This window comes from Melospiza melodia, chromosome 2 (assembly GCF_035770615.1).
Source record: "Melospiza melodia melodia isolate bMelMel2 chromosome 2, bMelMel2.pri, whole genome shotgun sequence".
Lineage (NCBI taxonomy): Eukaryota > Metazoa > Chordata > Aves > Passeriformes > Passerellidae > Melospiza > Melospiza melodia.
The window spans coordinates 97372634-97400366 of record NC_086195.1 but is presented as its reverse complement, the minus strand read 5'-3'; positions in this window follow the sequence as shown (position 1 = coordinate 97400366).

The window sequence follows — 27733 nt, the reverse complement described above, 5'->3', positions numbered from 1 at the left end:
TATGAAATTCAAAATACTCATATTCCTTTTTGTCATTCCTTTTCACCTTTAGCATTCTGGATAAAGAGGGTAACAGAACTTTCACAGTAACATCAGAGCTTTCATGAGCTTGCAAGTCACATTCTTAAAGCATTTAAGTGAACAGATGGTGGTTGGTATAAATCCATGGTTTTGGCAGCGAGGTGGGGTCTGCACAGGCTACTCTTGAGAGAAAAGTCCAGGAGCTGCCCTATGCCAGACACAACCTGTTCTGCCACCTCCAAGGGAGTTACTAAAGGACACATCTGAGCCTGCCATGGTGGTGCCTGCAAAAACATATTTAAGGTGTTTAAACACCAAAAAGAAGCAGAAGAGGGTACCATATTAGAAGGAATTTTTTCATTGTAGAGCTGATATCACCCCTGAAGAACTGCAGCCAGTGGATGAGCACATTACCGCAGGCAAGCCCCTTGAAGAGATTTGTGACCTGTAGATAAGCACATACTACATCATGATTCCTGATGGGACTGTGGCCCATGGATAGGCCTAGAGCAGAGGAAACAGAAGGTCTGAGCAAAGGGAAAAAGAGAAAGGAATAAGGAACAAGGGAAAGGAATTACTGCAGCCTGATTCCAAACTCCTCCTCGGCCCATTGCCTCACCAAGATGAGTGAGCTTAACCTTTACTGATGACAAGGGAGTGGAAATTTGAAAAGGGGAAGGAGAGGTGTCTGGAGTGAAAGGGAAATTGCAAGAAAAGATATTTTCCCTAAGTGTTTAAATATTTGTCTGTTTTGTTTCTAAATATCCCATCAATAGTTAAATGTCTATACTAACTAGCAATGAAGTAAGTTAAATTTTCCAAGCAATTCAGTAATTGGTAAGCGATTTCCCTGATGAATTTTTATGCTCTTGTTCTTGCTGTTTTCTCCTTTGTCCCACTGGAACAGGGACAATGAGTGGGTGGCAGAATGCATGCTTAACTGCCAGCTTTGGCAAACACCATACAGACAGACAAATTCCAATTGTTGCGTAAACTTCAGAGCATATAGAAATCCCAGGATATCTTACTCTACACTATGAAAGCTTATGAAATGTTTTCAGCTGAATTTCTTATTAGGTTTTAATATGATAATCAACCAGACCTAGAAACTACCTGGGGTAACATATACGTCTCAAGAAAGACTCAGTAAGAGAGAGAGAGAGAATAAAAAAGTGATTAGAAGTCAGGGTGAGTGGAGACACTTTCCCAGACCTTAGTTAACACAAACTGTATAGCTAGGAAAACACTACTGCTAATGCTTTTATTAATACATAAGTATTAATAATCAGTAATGTGTAGGAAGGCCATTCTCACCTACCTAAATACCAAATAATTTAAAAAATTTATTCCAAAAACAAGACACATGGGACCAAACCTCTTTCTTTTCAAAAGGAGGTTCAAAGCCGTTCCTGCTATTTCCAGGAAACTTCTACTGCTTATTACCTCTTATCATTAAATTCAGGCCAAAAAGTTAAGAGACCTAATTAATTATCTGCTTTCCTTGACACATCCTCTGTGCAGCATAAATTTCAGGAACTGGTTGGTCATTTGCCAACTGAAGAGTGTGAAAACTGTAAGAGGAGCATGACTGTGGAGCCAAATAGAGACTTGCTGCTCTTTTAAACACAGAGGCACACTAAGCAGGTTTTAAATAATATTAGCCTGCTTTAACTTTAAATGTTAACACACTGATAAAAATAGCTAGGAAGCAATATATTTCTGCACTCAGTAGCCCATTTTATTACCATCACTGGAAACAGGATTTAAGCCCTTATGCTAACACTGCTATAGATCATCCTGACCTCTTAGGTTTGTTATCAAATGCTATGAAACTCACTGTGTGAAGCAGAGCCTAGCTGACTGTACAAAACCCCAAACATTTTATAAAAGATGATCTTTAATTAGGAGTGAAGGGACAACGGGAAAAGGGCACCTGTGTGTCTTCTAGAATTCCTTAGTGGAGAGCTCTCAACACCATGATTTCTCCATCTTTTTTTCCTTTGTTCTTTACTGTTTTTTTCTTTACCAGGAAAACCCTTTTATATTTCTTTGCAATATAACTTTGAGCTCTAAGTCACAACAGGGAAATGTAACATACAAAAATATACTTCCCATTGCTTTCTGTTAAAGTTTATATTTCCTATTTATGGTTCTTCACATTGATAATGAACAGAATAAAAGAACATTCTATTAGGTTTTGAATAATCTGCATGACCTAGTAGAGAATAGTTCTCAATGTTTTTTTTCTCCAGAAAAGTTTATAAAATACTTCCTTGATAAAGAAAAATTTGTGGCAAGCAGAACTGCTCTTAGGGAATCATTACGTATAAAGAGGATAAACTGTTTGAAATATTCCCTACTTGCTATACTACTTTTATATATAAAAGCAGCTTGCAAAGCAAGAAAATTATTTGTTGTAGGCAGATCCCCCATGCTTGGAGATTTCTATTTTTTTTTCCAGACTATTTCTTTGATATTCAAGTTTGATTGTTTTGTACCGAATGTTGAAACAAATTTCTGAACTATTTTTTTTTTCTGCTTGTTGGTACACTTAAAAATTAGTGAGTTTTTTTCCTTAAAATAAATTTAGCTTGTAATGCTATTTATCACTTTGGCACATAATTTTAATAATGTCTGTAATGATCTATAGGAGATATTTATTTACCTTAAAATTCCATTTTCATCTGAAGTATATTTACTGTTTGCAAACAAAGTATTCCCCAGCACAATGAGTACCATGAAAATCCATATAAATCAAATCAGTTACAAATTAGGATAGTTGAAAAGTTCTAAATTAATATGAGTAAGAAGTTACAGATCTGAAATTTATGGAAAAAAAAAATATTGGCCAACACAGATTTTGGCCAACATAGATAGTCTCTAGATTAAAATCTATTTCCCGTTAAATGTCATTGAAGGAAAGTTTTAGACTTGGAAAGCAAGCAAACAAACAAGAAAATTAAAACTCAACTAAAAATCAGGGTATAAATTATGTTCTTATGAAAAAAAAAATAATTTCTTGTATCCTTTGTTTTGCATAGCACAAGATGAAAAATACATCTCCATGCTATGGCTTGTTTTCCTGAGTAATTTATGGAGCATGCTATCAACCTCACCCTTTCACGTGTCCTAAGCATTAAGTCTCAATTACCAAGAATCTTAACTTCTAGAAGTTTTCACATTGATCTCCATTTATTGCTTGATGAAAGCAATTTTACAGAAAATTTTAATTTAACTGTAAGGAAATATTGAAGAGAACTACATTTCTATAGAAATAAAACAAGAGACTGAAGAGTTCATAAAGGAAATAGGAATGCCAATGCACTTTAAATCTTGGTGAAAGTATGTTTTCAAATAGTATTTTATTTAATACGTAATGCATCTCTGTTATTTGATCAATGAACAAAAAATAGAACATGTGTCATGATCTTTCATATGTTATGGACAAAATCTGATTTCCATTCATCTACAATGTCTTTGCTACAATATTTTTATAAGATGTACTTTTAAAATTACCTTAAATTTCCTTCTTGAGATGGTTGGCAAAAGTTTATAGCATTTTTAAGTGGGAGGTTGATATTTTTCCAATTAACACTTGAGTGTATATTTTTGAACAACATGACAACAAACCTGATGAGTAATTTTAGTTATGGAATAGCCAAAATTAATACCAATAATCTCTTTGCATTTATTTCACCTTATTGTGCAATGTGTACATTTTTGAATTCATAGGGCTGAGGAGTTTCTAGCATTGGACCACGGTAGTAGTCTCTTGTCTTATAACAAGAGGGGGGAAAAATAAATGTAAGAAATTTTTAAAAGACATTAAAATAAGTAAAAAATTATTGCCCTTTGGAAAGAAAATAGACTCCACACTTATTTTCACATCAGTTCTAAGATCTAAAATGATGTAACATTTACACTTTCTGGAAAGCTCAGAAAATTACTGGAAAGTAAGGCAAGAAAAATCGAGGAGGAAGTGTTTTCTTGAAATAAGTTAATGCAAACAACAGGCATCACAGCAGACTTGAAAAGTGGCAAAAAATGTCCAGAGTCTGTTATTATTTCAAAAGCATAGTAATAATTTGTTATTGGCTGAATAAAAAGGTCTTCTGGATATTTCTGCATGACTATTGCTTTTGATGTCAAAGAAGCCTTACTCTTTCATGGTGGGCTGGAGAAGCCATTATTCAAAAGAAGGAAATTATACTACTCAATCTGAAAACATCTTTCAACCCCTCTAGAAGTGCAATAACACAAATTTTCTGCTGTGGCTGCCAGAGTAAATATATTTTCCAAATCATGTTGCATTGTCTTCAAAGTATCTATTTTCTCTTATATTCTGTCCCATACAACATTATACAGAGTCTCCAAGGAATATTTTGCAATGAAAATTATTGTGTGTTTCCTGTATACTGTCCTTCTCTCATATATGCAAAACTGTGCTTTTAATCTTAGAGAGAGAATAACACATGAAACCTTAATGGCATACCTCAGCAAACTAAATCTCTATACACACTGCTGAAATACCAAATAGAAGACTTTATAAAAACCCCAAAAAACAAAAACAAAAACACACAAAAAACAAAACAAAAAAAAAAAAACAAGGGCAAGTTAAATAGTCAGGAGGAAAGAAATAGAAATAGTGAAATAGTAAATGTTTCTAAGTTTTCTAAAAGTATAAAGATTTCTTTGAAGTTTTAAAACAGTGGGACAAATTTTGAGTTAAATAATACCTCCCTAATTAAACTGAATTAAAACCTTTCTCTGCTTACCTGGGTGCTTTGGTTTTTTATCTCCTTTATTGACAGAAATATAACTCAACTGTCTTACAGATTCTGGACCTAACAATTTAGATCATAACAAGATTGTTATGATCCTGAGAACACATACTTTAAAGCTGAACAATTGCTACTCAGAAAAAAACTTGAAGAAATGCAGATTTTACATCTAGATAGAGAAGGGCTAAAAATAAAAGTTATACAGTTCCTAAAATTTACTGTATGCATTTAACAGCATTGTTGTTTGAATTGAAACAAATGTATTTTGGTAACAGCAATGATTAGCTTTCTGACAATGCAGAAAGAATTACTGTCATCTCTGTTTATGTTGATCAGAATTGCACAGACGTTCTGATTCATGGTCTGTACAATCCTTTTTGAAGTGGTCTCTAAAATTTAAATAATGTGGTTTTTATTCTTCTCCCTTTTTTATTTTTTTTATTTCCCATCTGAAAATTACTGTTAGCATACAGAGGTGTCTTTTCTTTCTACTTGTGCACATAACTCCCACTGACATTAAGATGAGTTAAGCATAAAAGGAATATATCTCTTAGGATTTCGTAGCTATCTCTTGCAGCCCCCTAGTATTTTCTCTTCAGTTTCCTTTGATAACTCACTATCAATTGTACTAACCAATGAAATCAAACCTTTATAGATCTTGTACTTTCAGTAAAAAATTCTTACAGCATAACACTTCTTGGTGTATAATAATCCGGAGTTGCTCTTACTTATGCTTGTGTGTTTTTCACACCAAGATGTCAGTTTTATTTGACATCATGCAGTATATTGTACCTGCAACCTGATGAAACCAAACCCATACTTCATAAAATTTTTATAGGTTTCTATTTATAACCGTTTGCACACTTTAATTTCTCACTAAGTCTTTTTACTAGTGACAATTGCCCTGAATGGCTGTTGATAACCTTTGCCTTTATTTATGTTGCATTACACAAAAGTTAGCTGATGGCAACCTAATTAAGACATGTTCTCAAAGTATAAATCTGAGCCTCCATCTTTGCTCTTGAATGAAAGATGGGCTTTTTTGATCAAGCTTTAAGATTATCTGTTTATCATCTGATGGAAGGAGAGTAGACAAAAACTGTTGTAATCAACTCATGATTCTCTTTAATGTCAAGAGAAGTTGGTCTTCTCTATGCTGTCCTCCCTCTGCTATCCATAAATGTCAGATACTTCCAGATCTGCTTTTTGAAGCTAGCACATAGGAAGGCATTTCTTTTCCAGAAGAATGCACAATGGATAAATACAAGGAAAAACCTTGTGAATAGAAAGTACCACAGGATTTGAGAATATCACTTGCAAATAAACCCATATATGTGTCCATCCTGAACTCTATTTCTGTCATGTGAGCCATTTCCCTCTGTGCTTCTCTAGGTGAATTGAAAGCAGGTAGTGCTGGTCTGCTGGTCTCCAGGTGTAATGCATATGAAGATAAAGAGAAAATGGCAATTAGATGAAATTTCGAGATTTCTTTTTTATTTTTTCCAAGATATTGGAACTAACGTAGGCAAATATTTGCTATGAATACAGTGGGAGATTAAAATATTTTCTTTCTTAGGTCAACAAAGCACTGAGAATGGAATTCCTCTATTAACAGTATATTTCCTTATAGATCAGCTTCCTTTTGGTTCCCAGAATAACCTAATCCATATAATTTAAATATTTTACTCTTTTTTACTCTATTTCTCTTTCCTTTCATCTGTTTCCTTTCTCATTAATGAGAAATCATTGAGATAGAATTATTTGATCGATTTTTTTATCCTTTCTTCTTTTTCATATAGTTCTACAACAATAGACAGATTCATGGTGCTGTTGAAGGGTCAAGTCTTTCTGGCTATTCAGCACTTTCATTTTGGAAGGTGAAAATCAAAGTCAGAGAAATAGAAAATATTATGACCATTTGTTAGATGTTTAGAACATTGCCTATTCACTCTGGTTGCTCCATATTAACATGGAAGAAATATTTTCATAATAATTCTGGTGTTCTAGATTGCTAAGGGTGATGATGACAACCATGCTGGATATCAAGAGTTTACCTCTGTCAATTAATACAGGTGTGGAACACAATGCACATACAAGAAACTCTGAATTTTAAATATAGATATTGTAGTAAAGCACTTTAGCTTGAATTTTTACCAGTGTGACAAATAACTCAATAGGATTAAAAGTATCACTTTCCTTCTCTTTCATATATCCCCATAAGAATAAAAACAGGTAAAAAACACACAAACACCTGAAAACCAACAACATTCAACCACAAAACACACACAAATAAAAAGCCCAAATACTTTTCAGTATTTCTTCATCTTACTGAACTAAATACAAGGCTGTCACTATTCATTTCTATGCTCAATGAAGTAAGTATTTAACCCTGTATATGAGAATATATGATAAAAATGTGCAATCCCAATATATACATAGTTTGTCCAAAAGCTCACACAAAAGAAATTGAGAAATGTAGGTCCTTCATGACACAATGCAAGTTTTTTTTCTACAGCTCCAATCAAAACTGTTTTTTATGTGTCTTTTTTGTCTGCTTTGTTGATGGCAGAAACTTGAGAAATTCAACTAGAAACTAAAATATATATAAAAAAATTAATAGCTTCAGGAAGAAGTTAAAAATTCTGGTAAAATATTTATGAGAGGTGACTCACATTGCTTTGAAAGGCATAAGGAACTTAGGTAATTTACTTATTTCTGTGATACAGTAGAGGAGATATTAATTCTGGTTTAGAGTGGGAGATTACTTGCTGTTTTAAATATATTTATTATTCATATTGTTGTGTCACAATTTTTTTTAAATAATGGAAAGTTATAAATTTTTCACCTACTATACACTTCCTCAAATTTTACTTAAAAGATTACCAGGTAAAAATCTCACCTAAGAACAACCTAGGACACTGAAAAAATCGCTTTACTGTGGATTTGTGCAATTAATTTTTAACTACATTTAAAATTTGAGAGAGAGCTGTGTGTTAGAGACCTCATCCTTCAATTATTGAGACTTAGTTCTTGTTAAATATGACTGTAAGTGCTATAAATGTCTTTCTCTATAATAATAGCGATCTGCATGATATTCTGTCCTCAGTCCCTTATTAAAGTTTAGGTGAAATTTGAGTCTAAACTCAGATTTTGAGGGAATAGGCCCTTCTCATACTAAAAAGTAATTATTCAAAAAAAACCCCAACAAATCTTTTTGTTGGCTTTGACTCTTACATTAATTTCCACCCAAGCACCAAGTACTGTGGAAAGACAGGTCACACTTCTCCACAGACCTGTCCCTATTATCACTCTTCACCCTAATCTTGTCAAGTGGAAAAACTATCTAAAAACCATAGAATAGATATCTACATTACTACTTAATAGCCATAGCCAGGCTCTGCATCCTTCATAAGCTCTCTGATTAGAGCCTGGAGTAGTAATTTAGGCTTCTACCCACAAAGCAAATTAGATGTAGCAATGCTTAGCTGTATTTCAGACTTGTACTTGCATTCTTCATTAGTGTGACTGATAAAAAAATAAGTGCTGCCTTCAGAGCAGTGCCCCAAGCCATGTTATATCTTGTCTCAGGAGAACCGTAATGTCAGGGTTAAAATCATTGTTTTTCTTGATTATTTATTTTGCCACTAGGAAGATTTCATGCTTTCTGACACATAGCCTGAGGCAAAAACTAAAGCATTATTCTAAGCACAGGCTCACTTTTCTAACGAGGAAGGCCAAGGCCCATTTGGAATTAGATCTGGCTGAGGATGTCAAGGGAAAGAAGGTGGCTTCTTCAAATATATCAATATGACATCATTTGTTGCTGAACTTTTGTCTTGTGGCAGTATTTTTTTCCAAGCTATTTTTATTCATTCAAGCAGAAGATACAAGTAGGTTTTTTTTGACCTCATGCTCCATCATGCACACAACATGCAATAACAACATAAATACTTCAAGGAACAATACGTGGAAAATATGTGATCATGACATTTCTTTGGTGTTGCACTCCTATACGTACCTATGTGCTGATCCTCAGTCTTTCCTGCTGAAGTTCTTCTTTACTGTGTCTCAACAACATATGTTTATCTGTTAATACAAGGATATTTTCAGACAAGTGGAAGCAGCAAAATATTCAAAGTATTCAAAATATTACAAGGTTAGGGAATTTTACTTTACACAGTTTCTCTGTGTGAAGAAAGAAGAAGATAAAATTGGATAGCTACATCAGCTATTTATTATTAACAGCAGCAATTTATTATTAAGTACTCAAATAGCTGGACTTATGCTGCATATAAATAAGAGGAAAGAATATTTGTAAGATTAATACTTGTTTTAATCTGGTTCCAAAAGTTTTCCCAAAGGTGAAAGTGTACCCTGCAATCATAAAAACAGAAGGTAAAAGCCTGAACCATCAGCTCTTTTTGTTAGATCACTTCACATTAAAAACTAGAACTCAAACCAGAAAATAGCAGTTACTCTGTGCTCTCAAAACCATCCATAATTAAAGCTTTCATGAGTAGTAGTTGTACCATGCTATGTCTCATACCAGCTGCATTTAATCTGAAATAAAAAATATCAATCTAGAGCTCACTTTTTGTATATATTACTTTGTATTAATTACTCTCCTGGGGAAAAACATAAGGATCAATCAGACATAACTAATGGCAATAGTGGTGCCCCTGATACATATCTGTCCAGGTAGTAAACTTTTACCAGAAAACAAAAACAAACAAACAAACAAAAAACCTCAAACAACAACAACAAAAAAAAAAAACACAACCAAAAAAAAGGGCAAAAAGAACCCCAAAACAAACCAAACCAAACCAAAACAAAAAAACCCAAACAAAAACAACAACAACAAAAACAACAACAAAAAAAACCCCAAACCCACAAAAACAAAAAAAAAACAAAAAACAAAAAACCCAAAACAAAACAAAGAAAATTTGAAGTACAGGTTTTAAGCCATTTCCAGACTAAGGTGTTTGATTCCATATTTTCCATATGTCATGACATCATTAGGGAGCAAAATTTAAGAAACATGAAGACAAAAGTAGAACAAGTTAGAGGAAGTGTACTTTGGTTTAGTAGTTGTGTCTGTCTGGTTTGGGAAGATCCTTAATTCTTGCAGAGAAACCCACTGCCACACGGTTTTTAGGGGAATGGAACTTGGCAGGTCCAAGGTGTAGTTCCTTATTGCTTCTTTAACTTTCAAAATTAAATGCAGCTCACTATGTGTGTGTACATGAACATTTTTGATGAGCATGTGTATTTTTAAATATTGGAATCCAGAAAGTTGACTAGGATTTGGGCATATTGTCTTGTCGAGTAATGGAGCGTATAAAGTTGGTTGGGTTTTTTTACTGACATCTGTCCTTGGCATCATTAATCCCTTTAGGTAAGAATCATTTTTGCTCTACTTCTTAAAATATATTTACTGCATTACTCTTCCTGTAGTGGAGTGGATATCTTGTGTATGATTCTCTTTGCTTTCCCCTTGCTTGATCTGACAGATCCTGAATCATTAAACAGAGACAGAGAAGGAGAAAAATTTTTTCACTGGAACTTAATACATGGATACAATTTCTCAAGGTTTTGAGGGTCTTTTGGTCAATTGCTTCTGGTTTTCGGTTAAGCAGAAAGAAATGGCCCTAACAGTATAAGTAATGCTGGCTGTGTTCACAAGATGCTGATCCAAACATGACAAGACGAATACCATTTAAACATTGATCTCCATTATTTTCTCCAAAGGTATACAAAAAGGCACTTAAAAATATGAGGAGATTCTCTGTATTCTCACAGTCAGAAAAATGCTTCTTCACACATGACCTTACATACCTTCACTTGGTGAATTCTTTGTGACATTTTGAAAAATGGGGTTTGATTTAGAAATTAGAGACAGACACATTCTTCTTTACATAGGGAAGAAGGATCACAATCCTTCTCACTGCTAGGAAAGCATTGGTATTTCTGGGTTAAAAAGATGTGCCTTTTGCTTGCTAACAGATTTAATAAATCTGTATACTATTAATATTCAGCAGCTTATATTTCTCAAAGGGGTTGAAAAATAATCAGATTTAAGTCCCATTTAGACAGTGTGGGTTAGAACACTCTCCTCACAGTAGGATTTGTGATTTGTCAAACTGAAGAATTGTTTCTATGTGTGCATTTCCCTTCTTAAGGAAGTATTCCATCCACTATAGCATTATGTAAAATCAGCAATGATTTCCTTTTCCCTTACAGTTATCTGAGTAGGTCTAATGTGCAAATTTATTCAGAAGAGAGCTCATTTTGAGAATCATAAAATCTTGAGAGGGAAAAGCTTCTGAGCTGGAGTGTTTGCAGAGAAACAGAACAAGAGGTGCCCCAAAAATGTTTCTTTATGAAAGCGGAAATACTTAAATTGACTAGAGATAATGAAAGGGATTCTCATTTGAATTGCATTGCTTAAGTTAAGCAGCAAGGGGTAGCTTAGACAACATTTTGACATTTTGTGTATGATTCAAATGATAACTCCTCCAGCCTCCATGACCCAGAACTCTCCTGTCTGGCTACTGGGGTCCATTCCAGAACCAATGATCCCTGCTGGGATCTCTGTCCAGGCTGAGGGATGCTGCTTCCATGTGCAGGTTCAAACACTAATGAAACTGAACAGGTATCCCAGAGACCAAGAGAAACACTGAGAGGACTCTGTCACAGTCTCAGCTGCAGCTACACAGGTGGCCACAGACCAGGTGCTGCTTTCAACAACACATATACAGAGAACTCAGATTTGATAAGAATATATAAGAATTTAGGACTGACTGAAGTGAACAAGTACAGGGCTCAGACAGACGTGTTTGGACTGGCCCCCTTTTATACATGACCAGACTCATTTATAGCACTTTCTGTCTCACCCCTACAAATTGCTCCTTTCTTTTTTCCTTCCCCTGCACATGCCTTCATAGGTCTATAAAACTTTATTAATTCCAGTTAGAGTCTCCCTTTGTTTTCAGTCTTCCTACTTGCAAAGTCCATGCTGAACTTTCTGGAAGAGGTGCTTGTAAGTGTGTGCATTGTGTAACTGATGAGGTTTGTTTCTTGACATTGTCTACATGAGGGTTTTGGGGTTTTTTTTTGTTTTTGTTTTTGTTTTGTTTTTTTTTTTGTTTTTTTTTGTTTTGTTTTGTTTTGTTTTGTTTTGTTTTGTTTTGTTTTGTTTTGTTTTTAAGATCTGTGTCTCTGTACATTTTGTTTCTGCTTTTCCCTTATTTTCCTTAATTGACAAGTTTGATGAAAATAAGAATCTAGAACCCAACTTGGACTTAGGAATCTTCTTAGGTAACTAAAAGTTAGATAGAAAATACTCAGCCAGATCCCATTTTGTGATTACAGCTTGAATCTGATTGTATTTCAGTGTTTTAGAACTGACATCTAGGGTTTTTTTCCTCTGAGACAATAATACTTTGCATTTATAGAATGCCTTTCATCTAGAGATCTCAAAGGACTTTACTGGAAACAATAGAGCTTGAACCATTCAGTAGCATTCTCTTTTCATTTTGGATATTGCTGTTCTATCTCTGTCAGGTGATTTAATTTATGTGTGTGTTTTTATTTTCCTTTACAAGCTACATGAAGCCTATCTACCCGACTTGGAGTTTATTTGTCTTCTCAGACTAAATTTTCAGTATTAACTTTAGTTACATGAATGCAAATACATACATACAATTCTAAATACTATCCCTCTATAGCAGTCTTTCCATTTTAAATCAATAATCTCAACTGGATAATATAATAAAGAAATGCAACCAAAATTATTATCAGGAATATAAAGAGTGAAGAGAGTATCAGTGTGCTTATTCTGTTAAGACCAAGGAGAAACAAAAGTAATCAGACTGCTGACTGCAGTCTTGCCAGGGGTAATAATCCCCATTTCATCAGGTACATTTAAAAAATTGTGTTTCACATTCCTCTAAAGCAGCTTTGCACATGTCACAGCACAAATTAGTGAAGTCTAAATTTCAGCTCAAGGCTCCATGTGTCATTTAATGGCATACACTTGCTAGCTGTAGCCAAAAGCAGACTTCCATCAGGGACACTGAAACTGCTCATTTACATAAGAATGGGAAGTTAATTGTGCTACAGATATTCTGGCTTCCCCAAGGAATTCATTAAGCATGCTGGACTTGGTGAAAATATAACTTAACTGACATTTCTAGGAAACCAGGGAAATTCGACTTCAGAAATACAAGCTTTGGAAGCAAAATAAATTGTTTAATATTCATTTGATTCAAACCTTTCCAGACTGTGTGTGGAATATCTATTACACCCTCATTTCTTAAATAATTTTCTAGACATATGTCATTACTTAGAGTAAGTTTTCTTCTTTTCCAGTATAGGATCCTGAGCTGATCTTATTATTTGACAAGAGGATTTACACTTACATTTGCTGACGAGAAATTTAAAAAAAAAGGCTTGGTGACATTTTGCATCTTGTACACATTGTTGTTAGTAAGCAAGTACTCAGAGTATTTATTTTAAAAAGTACAAAAAATTGTACAAGGTATTTATTTTAGTATTATACTATAGCTATATAACTTGTAAAAATATAACACTAAAATGCTATTGTAGTTAAGACACAATCTCCAACAAAAGAGTGTACACTTCTTGTATCGAAAAAAGAGTTTTATTGTGAAGACTTTGCTTTCACAATTTCGCCTACAAGGGCTGTGGTCAACTGAAGGAGTTAAAATATTCCAGTGTAAAAACATTTATTTCTCACAAAGCCATTTTTCTTATGAAACCTACTCTTTCTGGAGTGAATTACTATTGGATAGAAAAAAAAATATTTACTCAATGGAAAGGAGGAATCTGTTTATAAGTTACAGGCATTTTATTTTATTCAAGAATAATTTTTAAATTTTTTTATTCTGGATTATGGAGGAACTATGAACATTTTTTTAATTATCTACTCTGACAGAAAACTAATGCATTCTTCTTTCATTGCATTTATGTATATATACAGTATATCAAAATATTTATATTTCCATACATTGACGAGTCTTTAGCTATTTTCATTTAGCTTTATTTTATGCATGCTCATTCACTGCTGAAAGTTTCTAGCCAGCTAGAGTTTTCCCATGCAATTCTAGTAACAGCAGTAGACAATAACAGAAGACAATAGTAACAATTAGTTAGCTATTCCATGCAATATGATTTTAATTTTTTTAACAACACATGGCGTATCAGCTTAAAACTGTATGCTTCTTATGCTTATTTTTTACAGAGACTTTAACTTCTAATTTAATTTTCATCTGCAGACTTGTGGTATCATTGCTGTTATTAAAAAGAAGTTTTAGCAAGTCATGGTATTAAATTGACTGAATGTTAATAACCTTACAATTTTTCACAAAAAAAAAAAAAAAAAAGAAAACATTTTCCTTATATTAATTTGGTTTATTACCATTGTAACTGTGAGAATGTATGCACGAGGTAGTATGTGTGTGTTCATAGTGAGTGCAGAGGAAAATAATATATTTATTCTTTTATTGGATCAATTTTCCAATTGTATTGTAAATTTCCTATAACCCACTGCAGTTTCATACCACAGTAAGCAATCAAATAGCACAGTTCAATATAAGAATAATACAGATCATAATATTGCCTTACTGAACTAAGTTTTTTCCAGAAAAGTCCTATGATAGGGTTAAATCAAGTGTACCATGTAAATTTTACTATTTCAAATATATTGAAAAATTATATCTATAAACTTAAGTAGGGACAGCTGCAGTAGAAAAATAATAAAGTCCTTACTTTAGGGAACAAGGTGTATGGATTGAAGGATAGTAAAAGAACAATATTCAATACAAAGCTGAAAAGATCAGGAGGGAAATAAACAGCAAAATAGCAATAAATAACACTGGCAAAATTAGACAGCAATGCCATTGACTGGCATGATCAATATTAAGTGGCAGAACAGAGAGAAGTCTTATGAGTCCTTTTCACTGAAATTTAAAATCTAAAAAATAAGATGGGTAACCACAATGCTTGACATCTCTAAAAATCTCTGAGAAAACAGGTATCTCTTAAACGTGCTAAAATGAAGATAATCATTGTGTTATAGCATTATCAGACTGTCAGCTTGATAAGAGTGATGCAAGAGGGATTACAGGGTATGAAATAGTACTGTATATGAAGGGAATTACAGGAAAAAAATACTTTAGAATATTTGTGGGTGGCATTCATAAACAAAATTATGGTTGAGCTATCAGCACCCTAAGCAGGGTGACTATTATACTCAGGAAATATGAAGTGATATTAGGGAAGCTTCAAAATTAGTAAGAGTAGCAGTAAGAGTTCTAGCTAGCCTTACATGGGCTGGACTAATGCCTTGCCAGCAAGAGATGCAGAGAGTCTGCTTTCTAGAACTAGTTTTGGAAAAGATAGGTAAAGATGCCATTCTGATCCGGACTCTGGTAATAGCCAGAGAATAAAAGATATTAGTGGAATAATAATGTAATAAACACAACAAAATTACCTTTAGGATTGCAGCAGAAGAAGCTAGGTAAAATACATTGAGGAAATTTATACCTACTTTCAAGAAGGGGACTACAAGAAAATTAGGAAAGGGGAAAAAATAGCACAAGAAACTCCAAGAAACAGTCTGAATATAAGTGGTCTAAAAGGAGCCAGCAAGGTGTTTTTATAGAACCAGATAACAATATGTACCCCAACTCATAATGAAAGTGAAATGTCCCATTCCCCACCCCCTCCAAAACAACATTCTATCACCTAAATCGAAACCCTCACAGGACTTCCTCAGAGGAAGGTATCTCCCAGGGTATTCTCATATGCTGCATGTCCTGGAACTGTAGAGAAGTATCTATGGATAGTTAGGATGAGATGTGAAAGGTGTTCAACTGATGGCAGATAGAGAGCATTCCTTCCACCTACTGGTAATTCAGGGATCACAGGGATACCTAGCACAGCTGTAAACAAAACTCCAGGATATTATTTTGCATGTAACTGGGACTTTAATGAGTGCACAAGCTGTCAAGTTTTGGAGAAGTGGGCAAAGAATGTTGAACAAACATCAAAAAATGGACAAGCCTAGTGGATGCATAATGGTGTGCATAGCAGTACTATCAGCGGAGAGTAGAACAAAGTGCCTGAGTACAAAAACTATGAGTGTATCAAGGAGGCATCAATGGTTAAGATAATAATTTCCAGCTTTCCCCTGCATGCTGGTTTTGGCTGGTTCACAGTGGCTACTATGGGACCATGTGTTTGGATTTGTGCTGAAAACAGTGTTAATAACAGAGATTTTTCTGTTATTGCTGACCAGGGCTTGTACAGAATCAAGACGTTTTATGCTTTTCATACTGCCACCCTGGCAAGGAAGCTGGGAGTGCATGGGAGGTTGGCAGGAGACACTGCTGGGACAGGTGACCCAAACTGACCAAAGGGATTCTCCAGACCACATGTCATCATGCTCCGATATGAAATGGGGGGAAGAAGGAGGAAGGGGGAACTATAGAAACATAGAATTGTAGAATATGCTGAGTTGAAAAAGACACATCAGGAACCTCAAGTCCAATTCCTGGCCCAGGGCAGGACATCCCAAAAGTCACACCTTGTACCTGAAAACATTATCCAAACATTTCTTGAACTCTGTCAGGCTTGGTGTTGTGATCACTTCCCTGGGGAACGTGTTCCAGTGCTCAGAGAAGAACTTTCTCTTCATATCAAACCTAAACCTCCCCTGACTCAGATAAATGCCATTTCCTTGAGTCCTGTCGCTGGTCTCCAGAGAAAAGAGTCCCTGCCTCTCTGCTTCCATGTGAGGGTGTTGTATACTGCAATAAGTTCTTCCCTCAGTCTTCACTTCTTCAGGCTGAACAGACCTCAGCTATTCCTCATAAAGCCTCCCCTCCAGATCCTTTACCATCCTTATGTCCCTCCTTTGGATGCTCTCCAGTAGTTCGATGTGTTTTCCATGCTGTGGTGCCCAAACCCACACCATATGAGGTGCAAAGGCAGTGCATCTATGCCTTAAAGGACACACGGAGGTTAATGAAAGCTGCCTGAAATCCTATTTAAGAAGGTGTGGAAAGTCACAATACTGCTTGTTTCATCCTTTTTTCTACTTATATTTAGCTTTTCCATTTTTAGATAGAGACACAGTTGATCCTTCTTTAGGTAGAAGAGATTAACTTTGTTTTCTTCCAACATCTTCAGACAGTTACACTGCAGAATCTTACCTCCTGACACTAGTCCAGACACCTTAAAACAAAAACTGTAAAATATTGCAGCACTTTTCCATATTGAAACAGAAAATTATGATATATTTCTCTGAGTGTAAAATTATCAGGTTTAATCATCGTTATGTTTTATGCATTATATACTTGTATATGAAAAGTATGCAAAAGGAAGCAATCACCTTTTCTTGCAAATTAGGGAAGTATTGAGTTTATTTCATATTAAAGTCTTCTAAAAATGTCTCCTGTTTTTTCAAAATAACATTTCAATCAAACTTTAAAAGGCATGATTGACAGCCCCCCAAACAAAACTTTTGACAAATTATTCTTTATTTACCAGATGACAGAGTTTTTGGTAACAAATGACTCATATTTAGCTTGAAAAAATGTATCTAAAGGACCTTGTATTGTTAATCTGCCCCATGAAATAGTTATTTGTGTAAGAACATCATTGTACACCTTGAAATTCTATATGTAGAAGTCTCATTACTTTATAGTTTTTTTCTTTGTATTCAAGTTGCATTTGAAATTCTACATGTGTGGACACAATTGCACAGCTTTATCAGAAAAGCAACAAATAAATTATTTGCATGGGGCCTTTCTTCTGCGCACACAGGGTGGCCCACTGAGTTACTGCTGAAATAAATAAATATGAATTAATAATTTATACTCTAAATCATCCGTCTGGTACCACCCTTACCAGAAGTATTGATGCAAAATGATGAAGAAGGTAAAGAATTTGTAAACTATAGTCCCTTTAAGTGAATTTTTTATTTCTGTGACTATATCCTTCTTGGATTAATCTCTTTATTATACCGTGCATGTTATTATTCTTGTTGTATTATTTTATTGATTTTTTCAAAGCATTGTTTGTATGTTGTGCAACAACTTGATCTCTGAAGAGCTGAATTTTTTCAATTTCATTCCCCATACATTTCTAATGTCAAATACATTTCATCTCTATAGAAGTACCTCGAAGGAGTGATCACATTTCTATAATCCCTTCTTCTTTACATCGGTCAGAATAAATAGGTTTTGAAAACTAATTTTTTGATTAAGCACTAAAATCAGAATTAAAATTTGTTATTTATTTTGTATTTGTACATTTTGCCCAGTTAAGTTTTAATATTTACTAGGTAGGTGAAAGCAATCTTATGTTAGGAATAAAAGCATAAACATGTGAAACAACTCCCAATTTATGTATATCTTAGAATAGAGTTCTAATAAATCTGTCTCACAAATTTATTTTCTTGTGTTTATTTTACACAAAAAAATACACCAGTGACTCTTAATCCCTAAAGCTATATTTAATTTGTAAACAAAAATAATAAGGTAGGATGGAATAATTCCGTAAATAAAGAGCTCAAATCTTCTGTTTAAAAAATGTTAAATAAACTGCCTAGATATAAATCACCGTGTGTAATGTCCTTGCAAATTAGACATTTCTGTCTTGTTCTACTTAATCCATCAGAAACTTTTATATTATTAAACCTTTCTACTTGAAACATTCTCCAAAGTCTTGGGTTCTTCTGTGCTGATAAATAGAAGAAAATCAGAGAGTGAAGTTCAAGCCCTGGACTCCATACTTTCCATGTTTCTTAATTTTTATCTCATGCCTTAGTTCTCCTTTGAATCTCAATAGGTATTCTTTTTTCCCAATAATTCTGGTACAAAAACAGTCTTTCAGGTAAATAGATGTGAAAATATATTTACCATAAACTTTAAAGTACCCTTCCATCTTTGTTCCATCTTTTGTGCAATAGTGGAAAAAGACCTAAGGAGAAAGATATTGAAAAAATCCAAAACACCATCATATTCAGAGAGTGAATATGAAAAAAACCATGATCTTTTCAAACCATATAATCAATTAAAAATAAAAAATGAATGTGTAAGAAATGTTTAAGAAAATACTGGTGAGAAAACTTGGTCAGTTAACAAGTAGAGGAGAAATATGATCTTCCAATAAAAAATAATTCATAATTTAAAAATAATAAATGTATAGTACTCTCAGCATCTGTGTAAACAGTGCTGATTACTCATTCAGATAAAATGAATACATATTGTTTGACAAAGCTCTAAACCATTGGACTTACTGGCACTGGAAAAGACTGAAGAAAGTATTCAAGTAGATTTCATTATAAAATTTCAGTCGTTCTTCAGTGAAGACTCCTTTAATAATGATTCCCTGCAAATGTGCAGGAAATCAGGCAAGAGAAAAATTAAATGCCACTTCATGCTTGAGAACTGAGCTCTTTTAAATAAACAGACAAGTAGTGATGATGTATATACAAAACCAATATTTAAACAGAGAGATTAATGTGCAAATTACAGAACTATTTTATTAGGATTTTTTTTTTCAGAGGAGAAGCAATATTTCTATTATATGTAATAAAATTAGTATTGTTAGCTTTGGACAGGTATACTCTGAAAGACTTGAGTCTACCTTTGGCTTCAATATATGAATATTTTCCTTTTACAATTTATGTGGCCTTAAATGTGAAAAATGATAACTCAGGAGATATTCACTAAAATATTTTTAATTTTTCCTTTTATGTTATTGGTAGGTAGAAAATTTCTGATCTCTTAATGATTATAGGTATTTAAAAAAATCAACATGACAAATTACATATATATTCTTTTTATAATATATTGATAAAAACTGTACTATAAGAAGTGATTTCTCTCTGCTTTCATTTATTTTATCCAACAAGGGACCATGAATTTTCTTATAGTAAACTGCATTTTTTAAGAATTCATAAAATACTTGCATAAAATTTGGTCATTAAATGTTCTATTAATTGTGAGAAATATTTTTGAAAAGTGAATTAGAAGTAGTCAGCGACTATAAGGAGAATTTTTTTCTTTATTTAAATTCTGTCCTCTTGGAGACACAGAGATATTCTCAAAGTAATACAGAAAATAGAACTTATGCAAAATAAGAGAAAAAGTATAGAAGGCATCTCATTAGCAGTGTAATGCAAATTGTTTGGGTAAAAACATAGTTTAATATGAAAACATAGTTTAATATGAAACATAGTTTAATATGAAAATAAACCTGGGAGAATTCTCATGCTGCCTTGGTTGATGGATTATAAGAATACCTAGGACTTACATGGGGAGTAAGTTTCGTGCTGTTCCACTCCATACAAAATTAATATCACTGCTGTATTACTATGCTATTTACATTTTTCAAATACCTGCTGGGAATTGGAAAGGATTAGCAAATCCTCATTAAGAATGTTTCCATCTTAGGTAAGACTTGCTTAGGTTAGACATTTATTTCAATAACTGTATTTTTCCTCTTTTTTGCAGTCAGGGGTTTCAGAAACAACAGGTTTTTGGTTGTTTTGAAAAGGATAATAGATTAAATCATTCTGAATTCTGAAAAACCATCACAAGTGTCAAATCCATCTGAGTAGGAGGTTAAATAATCTCAAAAGAAACTTTCATACATTTAGTTACTTTTTCTGTTTTACTTGACAAACAATTTGGATATCTTATTTCCTGGGTACTTTCTGAAGAAAGAGGCTTAATTATAATTATACACATTAAGAGGGTTCAAACTGATAAACAGAGAAGAAAAAATCTGCTAATTAGCTAAGCCACAGCATCAGCCCAGTTGCATAATTGTAATTTCCTGAAATCCTGAGTTGAAAAAAATTTTGAAAGGAATCCCTAAGTAATGGAGAATACCAAGAAGATTGAGTTCCACTTTTGTCTTCACTTAGTTTTTTTCACTCTGCCATAATTTCAGCCTATTTCAGTGAAATTTGATGGATTCTATCTATGTTAAAACATCTCACAGACTTCACAGAACACTCCAGGAATTTAAAAGAGGCAGTTGTGAGAAAATTATACTGATTATATCATAGTGTGTTCCCTTGGATTTTGATTGGAAGAGTTCCATCAAAAGATACAGTAGTCTGCTTCTAGTTGATAATTTCTGCATAAATATTTTGCACAATTGACATATTTGAGACCATTAATGGAAAATAGTCCTTACTCATCCAGATAATTTCATTTATGGTACTACATTCTGTGGAATGAGACACAAATCCATACTCAAGTTATGCTTTCTTGAGTTGTTATGATAAAATTCGTAATGGGAAACAATGCAACACAATTTATGGATATAGTAATTTATCACTAATCCAATTGAAGCAAAAATTATGGGCATTTCAGTTACAATGAATTTTATACATCAGAAATCCATAATTCTCCATTATAATAATTAACAAAAAGCCAAGAGAAATAATAATGCAATTAAGAATATAATATACAGGCCATGATATCTTATTGCTGCTCCACTTTTCTGACATTCTTTTTAGCCTTTCCCATTGATGAAGGATCCCTGAGCAGTCTTCCTGAGAAAAGCAAATCAGAGAAGCCTCCATGGCTAAATGTGAACAATTCAAACTCCTGGTAAGACAAGATTAAGATGCTGATAGCGTCACTCTCCTGGTTTTCTTCAGTTCTGAGTTTGAGTTTGTCACTTTGCCAGCTTCTCTTCTCTCCCATTCCTCAGCAGGTGTCAGTCCTCTAAATTCTCAGCAACCCTAAACTTCAAGAGAGGTCTCACCATCCTCCTGAGCCTTTCACAGCTCATAATTTCTTTCCCCCAGAGATTTCAGTTCTACTTAAAGACTTTGTGTACGATTAATAGAGTGACAGTGAGAGCAGCCCTGTAAAAGCATCTCCTAATCTCTCAGGCTTTCACCTTTTATGGTGCTGGTGAGTTAAAGGCCCAAGAAAAAAAATCAAAATTATTAGCTGAGCTGATTGCCCTTCAGAATCTTGATTGCTTTTTCCTCCATGTCACAGTGATCCATCCCTTGTTTAGAAAGCAATATCCCTAAATATTTCCACTGGGGAAATCAAAGGCTCCACTTCAACCCCTGACTTTTATACTCAATATCAGTCAAAGTCAACAGCCCAGTTGAAAACCCATATATTCAGGGCCACTAGTCATTCATCATTAATGACTCTTGATTGTTCCATCACCTTTTCTCAGCCTTTTTATTTGGTGCCAAACTTACACTACAAAATTTTTGTACCAAAGCCCAAAGGTAATTTTAGCTCGATGTATAAATAGCAAATGAAGGTCACAGCAAAATGTACAGTCTCTGAAGCAAGATAGAATTCATTGTCTGATAAATGATACTCCCAAACCCTTCACCTTTTCATCTTTATTAAGATATATTTTCCTTAAATTCTGTATTTAATTTCACAATATTTTATCCTATATTTTACCTGAGCATTAGATATAATACCAGTATATTTAAAGTACAAAATTTGATCCCTAGTCTCTTTAGCAATATTAGTGTTGTGTAGTATTAGCATTACCGGTCAGCAAAGTGGAAAGTTCAGGTAAGACAAAGCAGTGTTATTCGCATAGTTTCTTTTATTAAACATTATTTTAGAAATAACAAGATTTATTTTACTTGGTTTTAACTGGAATAAGTAAAATTCTTTATAAATTCACAGTATTGCTCTTCTTGAATAGCTTTATCATGTAGTTGCAACTAAACTGGAGTCAAGATTTGTTTTTTAGGATGGAAATACTGATAAAAATATAATTAAAGTTTAACCTTCTCTGCAGAGATTTTTTTTTCTTTTTTTTAGTATCAGAAAAATATATAATACTATGGCATATATTGAAAACTGTACCTCCATTGTCTGTGAATTCATATCCCAGAACCAGAAAAATCTATTGGCAAATAAAGCATATATTCATAACACATACATCTATAAGCATTGTATAATTTACTCAAAAGATCAACTGACATTGCAAATTTAAAAAAAAATATAGATTTTTCTCTCACCCTAAGAATCTTTTGTAGGTTTCAACACCAATGTAAAATTGATGTCAAGATCTACATAAAAAGATCCTGGCTGCCTCCCTTTCACATTCTTTTTCTATTAATGAGAAACACTGTATGGTATATCTGACTATACATATTACTGTACAATTTGATGGAGTCTCAAATTATTGTTAGAGGCATAAATTTTGACGGACAGTCTCCTGTTTTAAAACAAAAATTACAACCTATGGTTCACTTCTCAAAAGGTGAACCTTTTCCAAAAATTATGAAGTTTTCTTTTTGGGGCAGTGACTATCTTATTCAGGGTATATAATCCTATTTGCATAGTTTCAACTGAGAACATTTTTTGATATTCCACACGTTGGACTCAATGATCTCAGATATCTCTTCTAAACTTAATGATTCTATGAATCCTAAATCCATAAGCAACTCTGGATTTTTACTAAAGGGTTTCTTAAGATTGTAAGAATCATCTGGAAGAAATAAACTTAAAGAGTAATGACTGTGTCCAAGGTGAATTGAAATAAAGGAAAACTGAGATGAACTTTTTCTTTTTCCTGCTGCATTTTAAATATTAATTATTTGCTCTTTATCCCATAGCTACACACAAACCACTGGCACTAGTCACCCCTTGTTAAACATGTTTGAGGCTTGCATGACTTCACTTCTTACCCGACGCAGTGTTACAGAACATTGTTTTTGAACAGTCAATCCTTAAGTAATTTATATGACTTGGCAAAATAAAAAGAACAGATTCAGGGTAATGTCTATACTTCATCATCATCTGAAAGTGTTTTTCAAGCTTACTAGAGATGCTGTTTCAATCCCAGGGTAAGAGAAATGTGTGATCAATAAAATAATAGCAGGTTCCATAAGTAACCTTTCAGCCATACAAATTTCGCTGGGGAGCACCAACAAAATCTGTAAGTGTGCCAATTATGCGATTAAATAACCAAGCCTGAAATAGCTAAAATTTTAGTTCTTGCATGTAACTTGAATTATGTTAGGAATTATGTGGGGTCTTTTATGGGAAGCACTTTTTAACATTATCACAACCATCATGAAGAATGATAAATTATGCAAAGCTCCCAGGAAGGATGGTAAATAAGAACATGTTTTCTACACAGCAAAGATTTTGATTGTCTCTGATACATATAAACAAATATTCCAATGCATTTCAGGGAAGTTACTTACTAAAAAAAAAAAAAAAGAAAAAAAGGGCTACAATTAAAAATATATATATATTAGAGAGAGAAAGTGGGAAAAATTGTGAAAGGAAAAAAAAAATAGAAACAAGGAAAGGGAAAGGAAAGGAAGGAAAAAGAGAAGGGAAAACAAAGGAAGAAAATATCCTCCAAATATGTTCTGATGTAAGACATGAAGTAGTAAAGTCCATACAAATTTAAGACTTAACTATATGTACATACCATTTTGGTATGTGAAATATTGCCTAGTGTTGTTCTCAGAAGTTGTGATTGGTCTTAAAGTCATCACTTTTAATTTTAATTTTTATGAAGATGAGGGAGAACTGCTAGTTCCATATAAGTGTCCCATTCTGTTCAAGGAAGACTGTGGGTTTTTTCCACACACCTGTCTCTAGTAAATTCGAACGCCAGCATCGCCATCCACATCCCCTTAAATCCATTCTATAATCAACCATGCAAAATAGACGCATGTGAAATACAGCTAAGATTGTAGGTGGTCTGTATGAGTCTATGTGCATTTCTCTTTTTCTCCACAGACCACAAAATATGCTCAGGACACCTCTCAAGGCTAGGTAGGATAAATATCGAGCCCAGTGATGGATTCTATAATACCCGTTATCCACAGACATAAGTGGACACTCTGTCCATGCAGAATAAATAGCAGACCAGTTCTCTTAATTCTGCTTTCAGTTCTGAATGCAGAATTTAGTGGCAATCTGACTGTATCCTGGGGAAGAGGGTGTTTAGTGGAAAAAAAGATTTGCATGTATTTTTCTCTATTATTTATTTCTGTTTATTTTCAAGGAGTTGTCTGCAGTCCTGGGAACATTTTCATGTTTTTAATCCCCGTTGACGAAGGAAAATCATTACATATCTAATAAAAAGGGAAAAAAAGCTGGAAACAAGCCCCATTTTAATTTTTCCTAATGCTTCCCAAGACCTCTTGGTAATCAGTGCATTGTAGCATATCTCTAGATAAGAGTTTAATGATTCCCTGACCTATCCATCAGGAGCAGCTGAGTGTGGTATCGTTTCTGAGCAAAAGTAAGTAGGAGCTTATTATGCTCTTCTCTTAATAGAGAAGGCTTTAAGATGGAAGGGTATATGTTTAAGGCAAGTGGGTTTTACTCTGAAATATTTTGAAAGACATAAAATATGAACACTAAAAGACTACGACTATTCTTGCCATAGGACAGAAAGGGAAATCTGTGAAACAGAATTTCATCTTTATCACCTTAGTGCTGTAAATTCCATAAAATTGGGAACTTAAATTATAGTTGCAGCAACTGCTCTTCTGATACTCACCTAAAGCTTAAATCCCACTGAATTTTCATGAGATTGTTTGGAACCTTGAATTAAAATCTGGAGAAGGATGTATATTATCAATTTATATTTGATGCTTAAATCCCACTGAAATGAATGTGAAAGATTTATTCAAAAATTTTAATCTAGAACGTTAGCCTGTTCTATGGAAAATAATTTATGATATTTTGATTAGATCTTGAAATAATATTAAATCATACACAGCCAGCAGAATGAGATTACTTACGCTTTCACGGAATGTGATAAAAATGGAAATAAATATCCACATTTTTAAATTTACCAAATGATCAGTCACTATTTAGTTAGTGCTATAAAACTTTTTGGGCAGTGAGCATACATATATATACATAAGCATCCATTAATTAATTCCCATTCCAGACTGCAATGGAAAAGGTAACTAAAGAACAACCTTCTCATAGAATTTTATCTGCATTATCAAAATCACTACTGTGTTTAGAAAAGAAATATCAAATTAGGAAAATTCTTTATGTAATGATGAAAAAAGACAATTCCTTCTAGTTTTTGAGTTCTTTTGAAACATGAAAATTATAGGAAAAAATGTGATTATGAAGATACCTTTTCAAGAGAAAACTATGAAGCTTTGGCAGATACTTCAAAACATTTTTCAAAGACAAGAGTTAACTTTGAATTTTTAGTTAGAAACATACTGAGCTCTATAAAACTTCTTAGTGTCAAAAAAAAAGACATTTTTAGCAATGAAAAGCAATCTCCCCATATCTTCTGTCATATGAAGATGTGAACATGAACAGCAAATTTTAAGGAATGTAGGAAATAAAAGATTTTTTTCTTTTGACTGTTATCTTGGTGCTGTGCCTTCCTGATTTTTAACACCTCTCTGCCACATCTCAGAAATGTTCACGACATTTACAAAAGGTCTGAATTGGTGACTTGATCCACAATAGCATCATGACAAGAATAGCAAAAGAAAATATATAGATATGTCTATCTTAAATTTTTGAATTATTTTCAAGGAATGATCAAACAAAAAGTGTGAACAAAAACTTCCTGATGTGTGTCTGCAGAGCAAAGTGTCATCAGAATCATCAGATTGCTTCATTAAGACATTTAGAGTCAGGATTTTTATATAGTTGGAAATGGACTGCTATAAAAATACGTTTGAAGCCACATAATGATGGTGATTAAAAGAAAATGAAGTGCAATTCAAGACTCAGATCTTTTTACCTATGTCAAGAAAATCTAAGATATTAATTTCTCTGGTGCTGCAAACAACACGAGGACTTAAAAATTTGTTTTTTGTCTATCAGTATCTATATATTCATTTTCTTTTCAGTCCTGTGATTCATCATTATTTTAAATTGCATTGTCCAAAAAATAATGTCATAGATGGTAAAGAATCCATCCCATTTTAGACATGTCAAGCATCTGACAGTCATTATATGTTCCTTTATTTCATTAATTAGAAGGAAACACACTATGGGTTGAATTTGTCTACTTTGCAATAAGTGCTCCTTTCTACAGTAGTAGAGGCCTAGATGGCTGCTACAAATACACAGTTATTTCCTGGGCCTGCTCAGTCCAGCAAGGTCTGACATTCCATAAAACACTGCTTCTCTCTTACTATTCTGTTCCCTATCCTGCCCAGTATTTTATGCGATTTACTTAGATTGGCTACGAGATTTTTACTATGTCTCTGAGTACTGTTTGATGGAAATATTTTTAATTCTAATTTCTGTTTCAGGTGCCACTGAAATATGATTTCTTCTATATCTGAATATGTATTTTCAGAACCATTTCTTTTAGAATAATACACTTTTGTGTGTAGTATTGTTTTGTTGCATATTAGAGAAGCTCATATTTCCTGCCTAATCTTTTTTACTAGAACAGTGCATATTTTACTTTTAAAGATTACACTTCTTATTTCCTATTAGGACAAATTTTCAATACAAATAAAAGCTTTTTTCCCTGTTTTTAAGAAGTCCTTGCTACAGCATGACAGTCTTCTGATCTATTCAAATTAAAATTTCAAATTGTGATACAGTGGTGATTCAATAACATTTTACCTTTGCCTTTCCAATCAATAAAAGAAGACAGTCAAGCCTGGTAGTGAAATACTTGTCTAAATAAAGCTGCCATGCCATACTGAAATAAATGACTAAAATAAGATTCACATATATATATAGTTTATTTAAAGCTCTCAAAAAGTGGGTACACTCACCACATTTGTACATCTGCACTTACTGGGTACATTATTCTACCTAATAGGCATCACAGACATAAACTAGAAAAGTCAGTTATTTCACTTATGTGACCTACTTATGTTCTGATTTACTTTAGAAAAAGGATATTCTGGCTTGTACTACTGAACG